The sequence below is a fragment of the Mytilus californianus genome, unplaced genomic scaffold (genome assembly GCF_021869535.1).
Source record: "Mytilus californianus isolate M0D057914Y unplaced genomic scaffold, xbMytCali1.0.p SCAF_11, whole genome shotgun sequence".
Taxonomy (NCBI): Eukaryota; Metazoa; Mollusca; class Bivalvia; order Mytilida; family Mytilidae; genus Mytilus; species Mytilus californianus.
The window spans coordinates 10,371,151-10,383,212 of NW_026262593.1; the positions used below are offsets into that span (position 1 = coordinate 10,371,151).

A 12,062-nucleotide genomic window follows, 5' to 3' on the forward strand; every position below is an offset into this window, starting at 1 on the left:
CTTGTCTGAGTATTCGAACATCACTGAAAAGATGTTTAGTGTCAAAGTGCTCATATGATAGATTTGATACCGTACAACTTTATTACATTCATATTTATGTTTATATAGGGTCAAATGCCATGTTTCGTACGTAATCTCGGTGATTAATAATATGACGTCTAGTCTAAAATACACACGTAATACTGATGTATTATAACTAGTCCATGCATTGTTAATTTTTTTTAATCGGACTTTTTGTAACTTTTTGTAACTTTGATATACGTTTTAGTTGTAATAAATGTACATGATATGAAAATTTGAGTCAAATTGGAAAACATGATTTGACCGCTTACGCCCCTTTCAAAGTTAGTTCCCATAGATAAAGAATGTTTGATAATTTTAAGCAAACATATTATCAATGTCACTGTAAGCGTTAATAAAAGTTCCAAACAAATTTAATTTAGACAGATATTGCTTCAGTTTCGCTGTTAAAGGCCATTCTTAACAACCATGACCAATTCTGCGTTTAAAGAGTGCAATAAGCATACATAGATGTTGTTAAGGACAACCTTTGCAGCTTTAATCGTTCCATAAAAGTTACAGTAAGTTCATCTGACTTCTTTGCCTTTTTCATTAACAAAAAAAGTTTTATACATTTATATTAATTCGTAGGAAAACTGAAACCCTATTATTTGAACAATTTGAATTTTTACAAAGTCACCGACGCATGTCTTATATGACAATATCAAAGAAATATAACAGTAGAATGCACGTATTTTGCAAGAAACAATGCTTATTCAACACCAATTGTACATCAACTGTAAAACTCCATCACTGTCCTAAACTAATATACTTTGAATAAACATTTCATTTTTCAACCTTATTTTCAGCAAAACCAGCAGACTTAGACGATAATCAGAAAAGATGGTTGGTTGTTGGAATATGCCTACACGGCGTAATATCCCCAGCCATGAGGAAATATGTTGTTCCAGCTTTAACAAAACTTTGTTATACGTTATCTATTAAACATAGCCTTGATACACAAACTTTTTCAAAGCATTTACAAAAACATCCATTAACAAACAAGACATCCCTTAATTACGAAGCAGTCAACAACAACAAAGTAAAACATGGTTATTATAAAGCAAAGTACGACTACATGATCAAGAGTGCTGTGGATCTATCCAAGCTATTCCTACAAACACATATGGTACATTATACAGGCTTTGATGAAACATGTGACTCCTCCGCTTTGCTGGGATTGATCATCAATATTGACCAGTTCGCTCCAATCGTAAAGTCTGATGCCGAAGATGTACGTAAAGTATCTGTGTAGATTTATATCTGTGTTTGAGCTGTTGATTTTGCCAATTGATAAGGGACTTTCCGTTTTGAATTTTCCTTTGAGTTCGGTATTTTTGTTATTTAACTTTTTATAATTTGCGCCACTCATAGTATTTGTTTAATGTGTTCCGTAGTAATGATATTTATTTGTGAAACCAGCGGTATCAAAAGTTCATTAAAATAAAAATCTTTATTAAAAGTAAATGTTCATATTACGAGAGGTACCAAAATAAACCAAGTTACGCTAACAGATTGAATACTTGGTGTGAACTAGGCATTTCACTAAATATTCGAGACGTTCATTATTTTTGAGAATAAGAAATTTTCAATAAAAAAATTCAAAAATAATAAAGTTTTCGATATCCCTATATATCGTTAACAGAACATAATAAATAAATAAATAGTTTGTACATTTAGAAAAGATTACACTTTTAAAAAAATGTTTACTGATAAAGGTGTCGCATTTTTAACTGTAAGTGGTTTGACAGTTTTCCCAAAAAAACTTTAAATTCTACTTTTTATTTGGTGTTAAAAAAATAATATCTTGTTCAAGAATCACGTAAGGAAAATGTAATATGATGTCGCTGTGACACAACTTTACAATCACTTTCAAAAACAATTTGGTGCCTTGCTACCTAACTTGCTTACCAATTCCTTATCAATTCTTAACATAGTGATGGCATACATGTAGAATGAATTTGGTTTCATGATAGGTACGACGGTATATAAGAAATCCTTGGGCTCATTGTGACTTTACTGAATGGGATGCTGTAAAGTATTCCAATTCATTCCAACTGATGAAGAAGCTAGTCAAGGACCTTAAACTTAGTCTCAATAAAGAAAAGCAAATCATCGGGGGAATCGAAAAATGGGAAATGAATGGTAATGTCCAAATATGCTTGTTTTGTTGATAAAAATGTTAATATGCTGAACATACTTATAGGCAGATATAACCTATAACATTTTACTAAGCATTTTGTCAGTGGAAATCTAATATTTAATATACATGAAGTAAACAAACATTAGCAATGAGAGCTGATATATTTCATGAAAATCTTTCACTTTTTTCTTATGTTGTGCTATTACATCACTGTTCCTGGTAAGGGCGAGAATTGCGCGGTCGCAAACATATCTGACCCCACCACACTTGTATAGAACTTATATATTTCACTGGACTTATTGGATAAGTGGTATGGAATGTTGCGGATTGAAAAGGACTTTAGGAATTGTTTACTGTGTCTAGCTTTCCGAAGCCTATATTATTTAGAGGAAGATCAGTATAAGACCATCTCAGACTAACCTACAAAAAAAAAAAAAAATTCATTTTTCCGATTATCTTGAAAAAAACTATAAAAGATAGAGAGAAACTTTTTATAACATAAATGGTCAGCAAGACATGATCTACAAATAAGTTAAACAATCGAAATCGTTTGTCCACTCCATATAGAAGTTATTGCCCTTAAATGACATTTTGTTTGCCTATCATCCTAAAAACTATCCCAGATAGATATAAACATTCAATAGCAAAAACGACAAACAAGAGAGGATCTGTAAATAAGATTTCTAACATTGTCTAAGCGTTATTGCCGTTAAGTGACATTTTTTCCATTTTTTGTTGTCATTTGTTTGCATATTATCGTGACAACTAGGTAAAACAGTGAAAGATAGAAACTTTAAATAGCAAATATGATCAGCTAGATAACATCTACAAGTCAGTCAATATAGAAAATCTGAAGAAAGATACCAGGCTTATAGTTTGTACGCCAGATGCGGTCTACAAAAGACTCATCAGTTACACTCGAGTTAAAAAAAGTGAAAGGTCAAATAAAGTACGAAGTTGAAGAGCATAAATTGATAGAAATTTTGAATAACAAGAATTATCAGCAAGAACTGATCTACAAATAAGTTAAAAAGCCAAAATTGTCAGTACTTAAAGTAGTTACTGCCATAACAAGAATATTTTTATCATTTCGTTTGGCGTTTAGCCTTTTCAATGAAGATAGATAGAAACTTAAAATAGAACAAATGAACAACAAAACAATATTTTCCAAAACGACAGTCTACTCCTTAAGGTGGTACCCAACACCTTGACTAATATTAATTTGGCTCGTTTAATTTTCATAAAATTTTGACAAAATGTTTACTTTGACCCTTTGACAAAAATATAGAAATTTCAAAAAATTTGAACCAACCACTTTATCAGAAAAATTTCATTGGTTATATAGCAGTTTGACAAACACTAATTTTGATCATTGAGAAGCTTAATATTTCTTTAACAATGCAACGTGATTAAAACGTTTAGCTGATTTTTACAGAGTTATCTCCCTGTAGTGTTAGGTACCACCTTAAAGGAGTTATTGCCCTCAAATGACGATGTATCTCAATTGTTGCGTTTTTGCTTATAATCCCGATAGCTGTAACAGAAAAAAAAGAAACTTAAAAAAGCAAAAACAATCAGCAGAACCAGATCTACAGAAATGTCAAATTGTTAAAATTGTCAGTCATCTCCTTATAAGAAGTTATTGTTCTTAAATGACGACGATTTCCTTTTTTTTTCGTACGAAAACGAAAACTACGGAAGTTAGGGATAAACTGTACATAATAAAATGATAAGCAATAATAAATCAATATCAAAGAGATTTTGATATTATAGTGTACAATAAAGAAAAGTGGCCATTTTTAAATATGTAAAGCGATTCACATGAACGCAAATGAACGAAAGAGCCTTTATCTGGTTTCAGGTTAACAATTGTGGCATAAGTTGAAATTATTAAATTTAGGAACAGTTTAACTTCGAGGAAATTGTTAGTTGTCAAGCAAATGTTTCATTATTGATATCTATCTTCACACTATTTTTGTTTAGGTCCACGGTTTTTGAGCGGAACTACTCATGGTCTTGAATTAGTAAACGAGTTTCGTCAACAAACACACGTTCTTGCTGAATATGCACAACTTGTGGCAACAGAAACAGATAATGATTTTATTACGATGAAGAATGAACTAAAGACAGTCGAAATCATGCTCCTTAAAACATTTTCTCAGTTAAAGAGAGACCTGGAAAAAAGATTTTTGGAAATAGACAAAGTAAGTAAGACAGACTATATATTTGAAACGTCTCCAGTCAGCTATAAAAGGTCCCCCAAATGACAAATGTAAAACAATTCAAACGAGAAAAGTAATGGCCTGATTCATGTACAATGAACGAAAAACTGATATGATATACAGCAACAAACGAAAACCACTGATGTACAGTCTCCTGACTTTAGACAGGCACATACAGAATGCTGCGGGGTTAAACAGGTTTGAAGGCGCCAATCCTACCCTAACTTGGGACAATGGTGCAACGGTGCAACATAAGATAAAACTATACAAAACAATAAACGAAAAACAATTATGAGAAACAGTAATAAACGATAGCCACCAAATCACAGGCTCCTTACTTAATACAGGCACATATGGAATGTGGCGGGGCTTAACTAGTTTCATGGAGCAAGCCCCCCCCCCACCCCCCACCCCCCACCGCCCCCCCCCCCCCCCACCTAACCTGGGTCAGTGGTGTAACAGTACAACATAAGAACAAAATATAAAATCAGTTTAAAAGGGTTTAACTCGTCAGATTGATACACAGCAGAAATACATTCAACAAAAACACAGACTGCATATACATCACCACAACAAAAAAGATACTTAGTACAGATCTGAGAGTATTCGCAGTTACTGACAGCTAGTTCAAAGCCAATAACTACGAATAAAAAAATCATGCACTGCCAAGATATAGATATTGACAGATTGTAGAGCCATGATTGTGCATATGTATATAAAAATAATATTTAGTTTGATCTTAATTTAGTGGAAACAAAATCAATATTTATACCAATAAAAGTATGTTTGAACCGAGACAACATATTATACAATTCACCTTAGTTTACATGTTCATGGCAGAAGGTTATGGACAGATCTTGAGTTGGTCTTTCAGTACCGTGAAAATGACAATAGAGTTATCTGTCTTGGAACGAAATCATCGTATCCGGTTTATACACAGTAAGAAGTGAATGAAAATAACATGTAATTTGCCTGTCTGTGCTTTAACTTTGAATTCTTGACAAACAAGTAATGTGCAGACAAGAACAAAATTTATTCGAACACAACTAAGCATTGGCATTTTATAAAGTATCTACTTTGCCAAAAAAAATATATACATGAAACACTCGTACGGATATTTATGGGTAAATATGTAAGATTTGGACTTTTTAATAAAGTTACTGTCACTTTTAACGAATTAACATCAGTAACTGGTCCACTTTTCAAGAAGAGATGTACTTTAAAACGGAAATGCACACACCAGTGTTGCTACAGAAAATATTGAAAGCCCCTTCTGAATTTGTTCACATGCTCATGTCTGGCTTTTAACTGTGGCCTATGTTTCTCATAAATGTCCATAAAGTGGTAAGGTATCTAGTTTAAAATTCGTTTTAATCATTGATGGTTTGCAAAACATATCTGTAATAGCACAACAATATCTTTATACATTTGCAGAGGTTGGTGACTCGAGACAAAACTTTGCAAAATCACGATGCACAATTCGGTAGGTGATATAACTAAGAATGCGTTAAATATAAGATGATTTACAAAGTTTATTTATATTTGTAATATGAAAGGTGAAATCGATTTCTGGAATAACCTTCATCAGATACGCTTGTCAGACAAAAAAGTCGGGAAGCCAAATACAATTGTTTTATATGTTATGAAGTTTGTCTCGATAATGGTAATTAAAGTTTGTATTAAGCATTTACCTATTTTGGATATGAAAAGTACAAAAAGCGAAATGATCATTAAAAAAAACCACCCTTAAAATAAATTTTTGTTTGTTTTGTTGTTTCGCAAGATGTTGCTTTGATATTTGGTATATGACATTGAACAGTTTACATGCTTTTGAAACTGACACCGATTAGCCGGACACATTTCTATGTAATAGTTATCTCGCCAAATGCTGTTTTTCTTGTTATCACTACGCCTTTGCAACCGGAATTTTTTTTTCCAAATTGATCATTAGGTCCTCAACATGTTGAAAATAATCTGACCGAAGCGATCAGGAGGCTCAATATGAAAGTCATATCACCTAATGTATTTTGCATAAGTGAAATGTATCTTTAACTGTAAACCATAAGTGATAGATACGTAACGTCTTTGATTTGAGGTCCTTGGTACACACAAAAAACAAATAAGGTCAAGTTCACAGGTAAAGGTCGTTTTGACTTTTGCTTATTATCACTTCTCCTCAGAACCCATATAAGATGTCGACAAATTATTATTTATTGAATTATTTAGTTGAGACATATCGTTACATATACATTTTGTTTGAAAAGATACTTCCTCCAATCTAACGTTAAAATTTGCTGTATGGAGGTATAAAGCTGTCGCACGGGAACGCACAAAAGGAAAAATTACGAAAATTCCATTGTTTTCACAATATTAAGCTAGTTTATATCAAGTTGCCATGTGTGTTAAAAAAATTGAGAAGTTTTTTTAATGTCTCTGGTAAATTCTTGCCAATGTATCAGATGAATGGTTAATGCATAGATTGAGTTGATGATATATATCAAAACATTTTTATTTATGATAGACATTGCTCTTTCCATTTTATAATCCATCAATGTCACAAAATATAGTCATTCCCCTTTTGTCGCTTAGCGATAATTGTAAAGGGTTAGCATTGTTTGTATCTTCTTTTAAAAAAAAACTAATCCATGCATACAATCAATCACAATATGTTTAATTTCAAATGTTTACCTGATACTTCTGTTAAATAGTAAACATTCGGGCAGGAACATACCGTATGGTAACGCTTAGTAGTAATGCATTGTTTGTTTTATAAATTATTTAAGATTTTACGTTCCCGATGAAGGAAATACAGAAAAGTGATTCGGTGGCACCACATATATAAGGTGTTATTTTCGTTATTGAGATTTTCCCCCCTGATCTAATATATTGCTGCAACCATAATTAAATTAAATGCTGGACAAAACTATAAACCTAAAACATTTCGAAATGACTCAAGTTTCAATCCGATAATTATCACTTCTTTTCTCTTATCCATTTACATTTTCTATTGCGAATTATTTCAAAATAGTTTCACAGGTATCTTACATTCCGATCCGTTAATTTGTTTGGCAGACAAAATTGCAAGGCATTCAAAAAATAATACTTCAAAATGATAAACCACATTCATGCTCCCCGTGACAACGCAAAATCGATGTATTGGAAAACAAACAACACGCTTGATATAACTCGTAACTTCACGGTCCACTGAACATAGAAAATGATAGTGCGAGTGGGGCATCCGTGTACTATGGACACATTCTTGTTTATAATTTTATAGTATTGTACAGACGGCAGACCTGCCGCCAACTATCCCGCTTTATGGGGGATATCCCTCATGAGAGGTGTTGACCTGAATTTTGAAATTACTTATTATATTAACTGAACACCTGAAAACATGCATTCAAATGAGTTTAAAGGGTACCGGTGATTAAGCACCTACATACTCATTGAAACAAAATTGTAGAGATTAAAAACACTTATGACAAGGACCATAATGTCCTCTTGTGCTTAAAATCCACAATGGAGATTTTGAAAAGTTGGCAGGTATGCAGACGTTGTAAATGTGCACATTTTTATCATGAAGCGCTTCAGCGCTCAGCGCTTCATACAAAATGTGCTTTGATCAATGCCTTTTCACCCTAATAAAATATCAAAACGAAGCATTAAATTATCAATTATAGTACAGAAATTACCCCGACCTGTGTGAAAAGATTCCCTTTATTAGCAAAAGATGAAGTTTAAATTGTTTAATTTATTTGTTTGCCCATTCGTCGATAGAAGAGACATTGTGTTTTCTGGACTGTGCATCCCTCTGCCCTGTTTCAGATTAAGATTTTTCGTAAAGATGCTTTACCACGAGGTTGTGGTAACATAGATTTGAAACTTAGTACACATGTTCATTATGATTTGATGTCTTTAATTGCTATACCAAATAACGGTTTTTATCCCCATTTTACACTTCACTGGAAATAGAACTGAATAATACAGACAGGCAATCGTGTTCTAAGGACATATTTTTATTCTTTTAAATTGTTAGCTGAACTTTTTAATCATAATAAGGCATTTGCTCCTGACTCATTATGGGATGTTTTCAGATCTTACATGCAGCGACAGACACATGTAACAGAGTACAGTGACCGATCAGATTGTAATCGTGTTGATGCAAATTGGTACTTTCTCATTATACTATTAATACCGCTAAAATCTCTTTATCAGTAGGGATTAATTTCTATATTGTTGAACAAAATGGTTGCATCATTTAATTAAAATAATCACCATGAAGAAACCATATTTATCTTGTGAATGGACGAGTGATACAATACTTTTTTTAAATGACACAAAAACAAATGAAATTTAAAAGACTTTTTAAACAATCATGGTAACAATATTATGTATGTGTCCCTTTATGTCATTCATGTTTTTGACTTCGACCAAGTTACTGGTTGAGTTTATAAAAAGTAAAATCACAAAAATACTGAACTCCGAGGAAAATTTAAAAAGGAAAGTCCCTAATGAAATGGCAAAATCAAAGACTCAAACACATCAAACGAATGAAAAACAACTGTCATATTTCTAACTTGGTACAGGCATTTTCTTATGTAGAAAATGATGGATTGAACCTGGTTTTATAGCTAGCTAAACCTCTCACTTGTATGACAGTCGCATAAAAAAATCCATTATATTTACAACGATGCGTGAACAAAACAAACAGACACGAAAGGTAAAAATGTCAAAAATAGGGGTACAGCAGTCAACATTATGTTATCATCTTAATCACTATAAAAACAAACAAATGTAACAAAAGCATGTTCAATTATCCTGTTATATTATAATCCTTGCATTGTCTATAATCTAAATAATTTCATACGATATAAGTAGATAGATCAATTTGGGTGTATATAGTTTATGGCCCTGAAGCCCTTTTATTTACAAATCGACGATGAAACTTGATTTTGGTTTTTATTTATTTCGGGATCATATGAGAACATCATCAAAGAGCATACGATTCCTAACAGTTTTGTTACAGATTAAACAACAAAAAGGATATGAAGTCGCACAAATATGAGTTTTTAGGTTTCTAAAAATATGACTAAAAATAACATTTGAAATCTAACGAGACAGCACCTGTTTCATATTTCTAGTACTAAATCACAGTCCTAATTAAAAACTTTCTTGATCTTTATGTTATACTGAATCTTTCTTTTTTATAAAGTTGTTTTTGATCTTAACCCTTTATTATGTTCAGAGGAACTTTATAAAGTAGTTTTTGATGCTAACCTTTTATTATTTTCACAGGAACTGAGAAAAAACTTAAGCCAGTGCGCATGTCATTTTGAGCTTTGATTAAATTAATGTTAACGTATATTTATGAAATTTCTCTCAATTCATACAAATACAATAAGTATACTTTTTCTAGGATATTTTAGTAGATTCTTTGTTTGTTATGGTTAAGAAAACATGTGCTTTCGTTACTGATACCGATATCATCAACGATTACACGTATACACAAACTTCCATTGACAGTATTTTACACAAAATTACTCATAAGCAGATAGTAATCAAGCCAATACCACCCGAAAGGTAATATCATTTATTATAATATATTCATTGATCTTATATATTCAATATTTTTCCATTTGACATAATTTTACCGGTTACGTCATCATACTAGCTTTGATGGTTACCACTAGATGTGGGCTTTGTGGGAAATGGTATTTCTTGAAGAAGGACAGGGGGCTTATACATAAAATGTCCTATATCAATTACTGCCGCTGCGATGCGACTGAGCTTCAATTTTATTAGGTTTTCTTTTAGTTTGTAAGAAGGTTTCCACTCATCAATATCCCGGATGAATTCGATAATCAGGGAAATCTGAGGATCAGTATTTTTGCAGAGGGGAGGGGGAGTACTGCAAATAAGTTCTATATTTAAACAGGAATTTTCTTAATAAGTAACCTTCTTTTCGGATGGCAGGCGTGTATTTATTTTTAGCCGACAGCTTATCCTTGGAGGAAATTTCATAAGTCATGTCGTATTCAATTAAAACTCATCAAATGACATTTAATTGGTTAGCAACAAAACAAATAAAAACTGTTTAAAAAATGCCTGTTTTGAAGCTGATAAGTCTTTTAATTCAACAGAAACAGAATGTCACGTTGTCTGCACTAAAAACGAACCGATGCAGACAGACACGGGCGTAGCGAACGAGTTGTGATAAATAAACTCCATAAGATGGTGCCAAAGGTGTACCACCTTCAAAAGAGAGAAAGATGGTGTCAAAGGAACATCACCTTCAAAAGAGGAAAATTAAAAGTAGGGAAAGAAAAATTGTCCCTTTTGTCGTAAAATTTTGTGAAGAGTTTTTCCATGTAAAACTGAAATATCTTAATCTAGGAAAGGACTGTTATTACCGTTTATGTTTGATTTATTTAAAATTAGTTCCTTTGGGTAAATTTCGACCGTATATGTAAACAATTCTTGAATATGTAACAAAATATCTCATCAAGATAACGAAAAGTCTTGTTGAATTTATCAATGAAACGCAATTTTGACGGGTCGTTGCCGAGTTTTGTCATGAACTGTGATTCATAACAGTACACGAACACGTCTGCTATCAAAGAGACGCAATTGGTATCAATAGGAATTCATGTCTGTTCAGAAAATCTGATGCCGCTCATAAAAAGAATGGCACTTAAAACTCATCTTTTATACTATTTTTTCCTGTGGCAGTCCAAATACACGCCTTTCATCCCGCTAGATCCCGGTAACATGAACTACCTATTCCGTTGATTAATATTTGGTTTTCGTTTTTAACATGTCTGATATATTTGCCACTGAAAGTAAAGCTAACAACAATCCATCAATCAATCTTTTACAAGTGAAGCGCAGAGAAACAAAATTATTTTGAAATTTACACCATCATAACAGCAATGGTGTTTGGTGTGGGCTATACTCTTTGAGAAAGATAATCCATAAGCAGCAAAAAATTTAAAAATATGGTTTATGTGCAACCATCTGTTTTCATCTTGCGTAATGTTAACGATCATACAACCACTAAATGGCAATGTAAATAATTCAGTCAAACTATGCATTGTACATATTGCAACCATATTTTCGCAATTAAATAAATCTACGAGAAAAAAGTTTGAAGTTTTAAAATAAGATCTCATAGGTGACTGAGGCGTGGGTTTTACTTAACAGATAAATATGCTTGACAGTTCATTCTTATAACAATCGAGTGTAATCACAAAATAAACCTTGCTTTGTTATCATCAATTTTCTTGTATTCAAATGAAACTTATTCAGCTCATTTTCCGTCATAATTTCTCAGGGTAAAGTCTCGGTAGATTTTTGTTTGTGATTTCCAATCCATTGACAGAAACACAAAGATGATTCACGCTACGCTAATGCCCTTAATTGAAATTTTACAGGTCGAAAAAAAAAACAGTTCATAAGAAGAAGAAACTATGAATGAATTGTGTTGTAAATGAAAGAAATATATCGTATAAAAACAACAATTCGAAATCAATTTTGACAACTAATTTTAATTCATATTTGTTACTTTCAGATTCCCACATTGTCGAGATGGAATTTTGGAAAAAACAAGAACTAATGTTTGTTGAAACGCCTGCCGTAAA

General features: G+C 32.3%; 1 protein-coding gene across 49 annotated transcripts in view; it reads right to left on the reverse strand.

Annotated features, from left to right (window-relative positions):
* Positions 1–12,062, reverse strand: part of LOC127719523 (collagen alpha-1(XII) chain-like) — a 565,245-nt gene that overhangs the window by 267,207 nt on the left and 285,976 nt on the right. The gene's annotated exons all lie outside the window — the stretch shown is intronic.